Source organism: Rhodnius prolixus, unplaced genomic scaffold, assembly GCF_049639745.1.
Source record: "Rhodnius prolixus isolate KJV_2025 unplaced genomic scaffold, Rpr scaffold_35, whole genome shotgun sequence".
Taxonomy (NCBI): domain Eukaryota; kingdom Metazoa; phylum Arthropoda; class Insecta; order Hemiptera; family Reduviidae; genus Rhodnius; species Rhodnius prolixus.
In genome coordinates this window covers 57,501-67,500 of record NW_027411629.1, presented here as the reverse complement: position 1 = coordinate 67,500, position 10,000 = coordinate 57,501, and the positions used below count along the sequence as shown (strand labels likewise).

The 10,000-nt window shown below is 26.3% G+C and overlaps 2 non-coding genes and 1 pseudogene across 2 annotated transcripts; all 3 read right to left on the bottom strand.

Moving 5' to 3' along the window:
- LOC141459981 (large subunit ribosomal RNA) overlaps positions 1-942 on the bottom strand; it is a 5,291-nt pseudogene extending 4,349 nt beyond the window's left edge.
- Positions 943-1,663: 721 nt separating this feature from the next.
- Positions 1,664-1,818, bottom strand: LOC141459986 (5.8S ribosomal RNA). Its single transcript, XR_012461677.1, has one exon. It is a non-coding gene; the product is annotated as a 5.8S ribosomal RNA (ribosomal RNA).
- Positions 1,819-1,983: 165 nt separating this feature from the next.
- LOC141459976 (small subunit ribosomal RNA) lies at positions 1,984-3,910 on the bottom strand. Its single transcript, XR_012461672.1, has one exon. It is a non-coding gene; the product is annotated as a small subunit ribosomal RNA (ribosomal RNA).
- Positions 3,911-10,000: the final 6,090 nt, after the last annotated feature.

The window sequence follows — 10,000 nt, the reverse complement described above, 5'->3', positions numbered from 1 at the left end:
CTGAACCTGAATCGCTGCCGACCGGTGATAATAAGCACAGTCCTAGGAACAGTTTACCAACAGTAGGCGGAATAGTTAACCGGTTAAAAATCCGAATTGAAACTATTTTTTACCAACCCACTTGCAAACAGCCATATTTTAGGACACTTTCCATTATATATATTTTTACATATATATAATTTCATGTGGCTCAACACCATAATTCGTTACTGTCAATTTTATCCAGTATATAAAACGGCTAAAACTGTTTTAAAGAAAATACCTTAACGGTATAACTTAGAACAGACATAATAGCCAAATACTTAGAATATTTATTGACAGGTCACAACGTCCTACTAAGGGAGAAGTGCGGTCCACCATTACCCTTGCTATTCAAATGAGAGCGACCAAACCCACTATCACAGCTGTTACACTGAATAGGGCGAGAGGCCATCTCAAATCATTTAAAAGTTGAGCAAATGGTAAGACGTGAATCTCCCCTTCCGGATATTCAGGTCTTTTCCGTTTACCCCTGAGCGGTTTCACGTACTCTTGAACTCTCTCTTCAAAGTTCTTTTCAACTTTCCCTCACGGTACTTGTTCGCTATCGGTCTCGTGGTTGTATTTAGCCTTAGATGGAGTTTACCACCTACTTAGGGCTGCACTCTCAAGCAACCCGACTCTAAGGAGAGGCCCACCCGAAATAGACATTTGCCAACAACGGGCCTGGCACCCTCTCGGGACCGTGGCCTCGTTCAAGATGGACTTGGGCGAAATGCACATATCTTGGGGTTAATTGAGCCCTCCCAAACACTACATTTCCCTAAAAGCAATGCTTTTGGGATTCAGTGCTGGGCTAATCCCTGTTCACTCGCAGCTACTAAGGGAATCCCTGTTGGTTTCTTTTCCACCGCTTACTAATATGCTTAAATTCAGCGGGGAATCCCACCTAATCTGAGGTCGAAATATTTTTTTAATTTTTTTTCTTTCCTTTCTTGCAAAAAATTACTTTGTTCTATAATTGCCTTTAATATAGTTAACATTAATAACAAATCTAATTACCTGGGATTTATAGTATAATTGAAAAAATTTCCATTTATTTATAAAATTTAGCAGCAAATTTACAAGTAAAACTTTATTAGTGGATCAAGTTTTTCTTTTTTTTTACAAATAGGGAATAGAAAAAAATTCGCCTAGACTATATCTAACTAGCGAAAATTTATTAAATTCTTTTCCCTTTGTAATTGTAAAAAAATTGAAACAAAGAAAAATTATCTTTTTTTCACCACTTAATACTTGCAATAAAATTATATTGCCACTAACCAGGTTATAGATTTTTAACATTATTGATTGTTTAAAAAACTATATTTACATTATAGAAAGCAATTTTTAAGTAATGACAAGAAAAAGGGAAAAAAAAAATAAATTATAAAGTATTTAAAAATGCTGAATTACTATAAAAAAGATGTGTACTTTTTATAGAAAAAAACAGGACATTTCATTTTTTTTCATATCCTTTTTCCTTTAAAAAAAAGTTATATAGCAAAAACCCCAATATACAAATATACTTTGTGTGTGAGAGGCTTGCTGCTACTACTAGTTTTAAAGAAAAAAAATAATGGGATGAAAAAAAAACTTGCGCGCACTATTTTTATATAAAAAATATATGCTAGCAATTATTTAACGACCCTCAGACAGGCGTGGCCCTTGGATAGAATCCCAGGGCCGCAATGTGCGTTCAAAATGTCGATGTTCATGTGTCCTGCAGTTCACATGACGACGCGCAGTTTGCTGCGTCTTTCATCGACCCACGAGCCGAGTGATCCGCCGCTCAGGGTAATAATTTTGTTTTAAAAAATAATTGAAACTTTTCTTTTTTTATAAATTTTAATATTTAACCTTATAAGGTTAATATTAAAAAATAAATTATTAACTTTCACGCAAATATGGTTGGAAAATTAAATCTACCATAAATGCAAGAACTAAATAATTTTTTTTCTTTATTAATGATCCTTCCGCAGGTTCACCTACGGAAACCTTGTTACGACTTTTACTTCCTCTAAATGATCAAGTTTGGTCATCTTTCCAGCGTACATCAATACCAACAAAGTTAATAAAGAATAACCGCCAGTCCGAAGACCTCACTAAATCATTCAATCGGTAGTAGCGACGGGCGGTGTGTACAAAGGGCAGGGACGTAATCAACGCGAGCTTATGACTCGCGCTTACTGGGAATTCCTCGTTCATGGGGAACAATTGCAAGCCCCAATTCCTAGCACGAAGGAGGTTCAGCGGGTTACCCGGGCCTTTCGGCCAGGGAAGTACACGCTGATTCCTTCAGTGTAGCGCGCGTGCGGCCCAGGACATCTAAGGGCATCACAGACCTGTTATTGCTCAATCTCGTGCGGCTGTAAGCCGCCTGTCCCTTTAAGAAGAATAAGTGTCGCCGGTAGCATTGATACCGGTATCGTCTAGTTAATAGGCTAGAGTCTCGTTCGTTATCGGAATTAACCAGACAAATCGATCCACCAACTAAGAACGGCCATGCACCACTACCCACTGAATCAAGAAAGAGCTATCAATCTGTCAATCCTTCCAATGTCCTGGCCTGGTGAGGTTTCCCGTGTTGAGTCAAATTAAGCCGCAGGCTCCACTCCTGGTGGTGCCCTTCCGTCAATTCCTTTAAGTTTCAGCTTTGCAACCATACTTCCCCCGGAACCCAAAAGCTTTGGTTTCCCGGGTAGAAGCTCCCCGCCGAGTCATTAAAGGAACATCGGCGGATCGCTGGCTGGCATCGTTTATGGTTAGAACTAGGGCGGTATCTAATCGCCTTCGAACCTCTAACTTTCGTTCTTGATCAATTAAGACATACTTGGCAAATGCTTTCGCTCTAGTGCGTCTTGCGACGATCCAAGAATTTCACCTCTAACGTCGCAATACGAATGCCCCCGCCAGTCCACATTGATCATTACCTCATATTCCTAAAACCAACAAAATAGAACCGAGGTCCTGTTTTATCATTCCATGCACCACTATTCAGGCAGATATTTCAGCCTGCTTTAAGCACTCTAATTTGTTCAAAGTGAACGTGTCGGCCTACCTCGACACTCGTTTAAGAGCACCGAAGTAGGAGAGATCGGCCAACAAAAGTACACACGACGCTAACATCGGCCTTTAAAAGCCTAATGCAGCATCGTGGACCCTGTTCACCACCGACAGGACATGCCGCGAACATGCCAGTTACACCGACAGGCGGCGAACCGACAGCGCGGCACGCAGAACCAACTACGAGCTTTTTAACCGCAACAACTTTAATATACGCTATTGGAGCTGGAATTACCGCGGCTGCTGGCACCAGACTTGCCCTCCAATGGATCCTTGTTAAAGGATTTAAAGTGTACTCATTCCGATTACGGGGCCTCAATAGAGTCCCGTATCGTTATTTTTTGTCACTACCTCCCCGTGCCGGGAGTGGGTAATTTGCGTGCCTGCTGCCTTCCTTGGATGTGGTAGCCGTTTCTCAGGCTCCCTCTCCGGAATCGAACCCTGATTCCCCGTTACCCGTGAGGGCCATGGTAGACACAGAGTCTACCATCGACAGCTGATAAGTCAGGCGTTTGAAAGAGATGTCGTCAGTACGGTGACTGTACGATCACAAGTGTTATCTAGATTCACCAAAACAACGCCCAGACAAGCCGGGCGAATGGTTTTGATCTAATAAAAGCGTCCTTTCCATTTCTGGTCCGGACTTAGTTGCATGTATTAGCTCTAGAATTACCACAGTTATCCACGTACGAAACGTGAAAACTCTAGTAAATTAAAACTGGTTTACTGAGCCCTTTGCGGTTTCACTTTAATTTAGTATGTACTGACACTTGCATGGCTTAAGCTTTGAGACAAGCATATGACTACTGGCAGGATCAACCAGAGAGTTTTTAAATCCTCCTTTAGAGAACATATAAAAACAATCTTGAAGATTTTTCTTTTATTATAGTTTTAAATTTTGCTAATAAAAAATAAAACATTTATAATAAAAGTTTGTTTTCGATTACAAATAATGATAAATTTTTTTATGAGGAAAAAAATATTCCCCACAAAATACAAGACTATTCAACTTTTTGTTTCCTTTTTCCAAATTTAGCATTATTGCGAAAAATAAAATTTTCTTACTTTAAAAATAAAAATTAGTTTTATTAACAAAATCTTTCTAACTTTAAAATATTATATGTAATATATATAAAGAAGAAAATTTGTCGCCAAACTATTTTTTATATTATAGGTAACCAGTTTGCCGCTATATATTTTCTATGTGAATGTTGCAAAGAACAAACACACAACGGCTATAGCTGTAACACAAATTATACTAGCAATAATAAAAATTAAAAGTAGTAGGTAATAGAATTTCTACCTGCTTGCTGTAAGCAACAACAACACATAAGCAGGTAGAATGCACCATTCTTAAACATATAACTATCTAAACTAGTTTACCATGTATATATATTTTTTGAAAATATATATCGTACATATAATCTTTTACACACGTTTGTATATACAAATACTTGAAAAGAACATATTAAAATATATATGTAATCTCATCAAAATTATATAAATTTTTTTAAAAAAGAAATAAAATTCTAAAAGTATACATTCTAATGTATACATTGTAGTTTTAAAAAACGAATATATCTGTTAGTTTACAATGTATACTTTTAATAATTATTAATTTGGATGTGTGTGTTATTTAGGCTTTATTTTCTTTTAAATTCTTAATTTTTAAAAATCTACATTTTATACTTCTATTGATAATTTTGTCTGTCTGTCTGAAATTCTAATGTATACATTGTACGTTTAAAAATTTTTTTTTAAAGTTAATTTACAATGCATACTTTTGTATTTACAAGTTCACTTTTACAATGTACACTTTTATTATATATTTTTTAGTTTTTTTTTTTTTTTTTATCTACTTTACAATGTATACTTTTATTGCTAAATTTGTCTAAAAGTATACATTCAAATGGTATACATTGTACGTTTAAATAAATAATTTTCTTGTTAGTTTACAATGTATACTTTTAAAAAAATAATAATAATAATCACTTTTAATCGAGTGTTTAAAAGTTTACTTTTACAATGTATTATATATATTTTGTGTAATTTAAATTTTTTAAAAATTTATTTTACACTGTATACTTTTATTGCTAAATTTGTTTTTAAAGTATACATTGTACGTTTGAATAAATAACTTTCTTGTTAGTTTACAATGTATACTTTTAAAAAAATAATAATAATAATCACTTTTAATCGAGTGTTTAAAAGTTTACTTTTACAATGTATTATATATATTTTGTGTAATTTAAATTTTTTAAAAATTTATTTTACAATGTATACTTTTATTGCTAAATTTGTTTTTAAAGTATACATTGTACGTTTGAATAAATAACCTTCTTGTTAGTTTACAATGTATACTTTAAAAAAAAAAAAAATAATAATAATAATCACTTTTAATCGAGTGTTTAAAAGTTTACTTTTACAATGTATTATATATATTTTGTGTAATTTAAATTTTTTAAAAATTTATTTTACACTGTATACTTTTATTGCTAAATTTGTTTTTAAAGTATACATTGTACGTTTGAATAAATAACTTTCTTGTTAGTTTACAATGTATACTTTTAAAAAAATAATAATAATAATCACTTTTAATCGAGTGTTTAAAAGTTTACTTTTACAATGTATTATATATATTTTGTGTAATTTAAATTTTTTAAAAATTTATTTTACAATGTATACTTTTATTGCTAAATTTGTTTTTAAAGTATACATTGTACGTTTGAATAAATAACTTTCTTGTTAGTTTACAATGTATACTTTTAAAAAAATAATAATAATAATCACTTTTAATCGAGTGTTTAAAAGTTTACTTTTACAATGTATTATATATATTTTGTGTAATTTAAATTTTTTAAAAATTTATTTTACACTGTATACTTTTATTGCTAAATTTGTTTTTAAAGTATACATTGTACGTTTGAATAAATAACTTTCTTGTTAGTTTACAATGTATACTTTTAAAAAAATAATAATAATAATCACTTTTAATCGAGTGTTTAAAAGTTTACTTTTACAATGTATTATATATATTTTGTGTAATTTAAATTTTTTAAAAATTTATTTTACAATGTATACTTTTATTGCTAAATTTGTTTTTAAAGTATACATTGTACGTTTGAATAAATAACCTTCTTGTTAGTTTACAATGTATACTTTAAAAAAAAAAAAATAATAATAATAATCACTTTTAATCGAGTGTTTAAAAGTTTACTTTTACAATGTATTATATATATTTTGTGTAATTTAAATTTTTTAAAAATTTATTTTACACTGTATACTTTTATTGCTAAATTTGTTTTTAAAGTATACATTGTACGTTTAAAAATTTTTTTTTAAAGTTAATTTACAATGCATACTTTTGTATTTACAAGTTCACTTTTACAATGTACACTTTTATTATATATTTTTTAGTTTTTTTTTTTTTTTTTATCTACTTTACAATGTATACTTTTATTGCTAAATTTGTCTAAAAGTATACATTCAAATGGTATACATTGTACGTTTAAATAAATAATTTTCTTGTTAGTTTACAATGTATACTTTTAAAAAAATAATAATAATAATCACTTTTAATCGAGTGTTTAAAAGTTTACTTTTACAATGTATTATATATATTTTGTGTAATTTAAATTTTTTAAAAATTTATTTTACACTGTATACTTTTATTGCTAAATTTGTTTTTAAAGTATACATTGTACGTTTGAATAAATAACTTTCTTGTTAGTTTACAATGTATACTTTTAAAAAAATAATAATAATAATCACTTTTAATCGAGTGTTTAAAAGTTTACTTTTACAATGTATTATATATATTTTGTGTAATTTAAATTTTTTAAAAATTTATTTTACAATGTATACTTTTATTGCTAAATTTGTTTTTAAAGTATACATTGTACGTTTGAATAAATAACCTTCTTGTTAGTTTACAATGTATACTTTAAAAAAAAAAAAAAAAATAATAATAATCACTTTTAATCGATTGTTTAAAAGTTTACTTTTACAATGTATTATATATATTTTGTGTAATTTAAATTTTTTAAAAATTTATTTTACACTGTATACTTTTATTGCTAAATTTGTTTTTAAAGTATACATTGTACGTTTGAATAAATAACTTTCTTGTTAGTTTACAATGTATACTTTTAAAAAAATAATAATAATAATCACTTTTAATCGAGTGTTTAAAAGTTTACTTTTACAATGTATTATATATATTTTGTGTAATTTAAATTTTTTAAAAATTTATTTTACAATGTATACTTTTATTGCTAAATTTGTTTTTAAAGTATACATTGTACGTTTGAATAAATAACTTTCTTGTTAGTTTACAATGTATACTTTTAAAAAAATAATAATAATAATCACTTTTAATCGAGTGTTTAAAAGTTTACTTTTACAATGTATTATATATATTTTGTGTAATTTAAATTTTTTAAAAATTTATTTTACACTGTATACTTTTATTGCTAAATTTGTTTTTAAAGTATACATTGTACGTTTGAATAAATAACTTTCTTGTTAGTTTACAATGTATACTTTTAAAAAAATAATAATAATAATCACTTTTAATCGAGTGTTTAAAAGTTTACTTTTACAATGTATTATATATATTTTGTGTAATTTAAATTTTTTAAAAATTTATTTTACAATGTATACTTTTATTGCTAAATTTGTTTTTAAAGTATACATTGTACGTTTGAATAAATAACCTTCTTGTTAGTTTACAATGTATACTTTAAAAAAAAAAAAAATAATAATAATAATCACTTTTAATCGAGTGTTTAAAAGTTTACTTTTACAATGTATTATATATATTTTGTGTAATTTAAATTTTTTAAAAATTTATTTTACACTGTATACTTTTATTGCTAAATTTGTTTTTAAAGTATACATTGTACGTTTGAATAAATAACTTTCTTGTTAGTTTACAATGTATACTTTTAAAAAAATAATAATAATAATCACTTTTAATCGAGTGTTTAAAAGTTTACTTTTACAATGTATTATATATATTTTGTGTAATTTAAATTTTTTAAAAATTTATTTTACAATGTATACTTTTATTGCTAAATTTGTTTTTAAAGTATACATTGTACGTTTGAATAAATAACTTTCTTGTTAGTTTACAATGTATACTTTTAAAAAAATAATAATAATAATCACTTTTAATCGAGTGTTTAAAAGTTTACTTTTACAATGTATTATATATATTTTGTGTAATTTAAATTTTTTAAAAATTTATTTTACACTGTATACTTTTATTGCTAAATTTGTTTTTAAAGTATACATTGTACGTTTGAATAAATAACTTTCTTGTTAGTTTACAATGTATACTTTTAAAAAAATAATAATAATAATCACTTTTAATCGAGTGTTTAAAAGTTTACTTTTACAATGTATTATATATATTTTGTGTAATTTAAATTTTTTAAAAATTTATTTTACAATGTATACTTTTATTGCTAAATTTGTTTTTAAAGTATACATTGTACGTTTGAATAAATAACTTTCTTGTTAGTTTACAATGTATACTTTTAAAAAAATAATAATAATAATCACTTTTAATCGAGTGTTTAAAAGTTTACTTTTACAATGTATTATATATATTTTGTGTAATTTAAATTTTTTAAAAATTTATTTTACACTGTATACTTTTATTGCTAAATTTGTTTTTAAAGTATACATTGTACGTTTGAATAAATAACTTTCTTGTTAGTTTACAATGTATACTTTTAAAAAAATAATAATAATAATCACTTTTAATCGAGTGTTTAAAAGTTTACTTTTACAATGTATTATATATATTTTGTGTAATTTAAATTTTTTAAAAATTTATTTTACAATGTATACTTTTATTGCTAAATTTGTTTTTAAAGTATACATTGTACGTTTGAATAAATAACCTTCTTGTTAGTTTACAATGTATACTTTAAAAAAAAAAAAAATAATAATAATAATCACTTTTAATCGAGTGTTTAAAAGTTTACTTTTACAATGTATTATATATATTTTGTGTAATTTAAATTTTTTAAAAATTTATTTTACACTGTATACTTTTATTGCTAAATTTGTTTTTAAAGTATACATTGTACGTTTGAATAAATAACTTTCTTGTTAGTTTACAATGTATACTTTTAAAAAAATAATAATAATAATCACTTTTAATCGAGTGTTTAAAAGTTTACTTTTACAATGTATTATATATATTTTGTGTAATTTAAATTTTTTAAAAATTTATTTTACAATGTATACTTTTATTGCTAAATTTGTTTTTAAAGTATACATTGTACGTTTGAATAAATAACTTTCTTGTTAGTTTACAATGTATACTTTTAAAAAAATAATAATAATAATCACTTTTAATCGAGTGTTTAAAAGTTTACTTTTACAATGTATTATATATATTTTGTGTAATTTAAATTTTTTAAAAATTTATTTTACACTGTATACTTTTATTGCTAAATTTGTTTTTAAAGTATACATTGTACGTTTGAATAAATAACTTTCTTGTTAGTTTACAATGTATACTTTTAAAAAAATAATAATAATAATCACTTTTAATCGAGTGTTTAAAAGTTTACTTTTACAATGTATTATATATATTTTGTGTAATTTAAATTTTTTAAAAATTTATTTTACAATGTATACTTTTATTGCTAAATTTGTTTTTAAAGTATACATTGTACGTTTGAATAAATAACCTTCTTGTTAGTTTACAATGTATACTTTAAAAAAAAAAAAATAATAATAATAATCACTTTTAATCGAGTGTTTAAAAGTTTACTTTTACAATGTATTATATATATTTTGTGTAATTTAAATTTTTTAAAAATTTATTTTACACTGTATACTTTTATTGCTAAATTTGTTTTTAAAGTATACATTGTACGTTAAAATAAAAAAACATTTT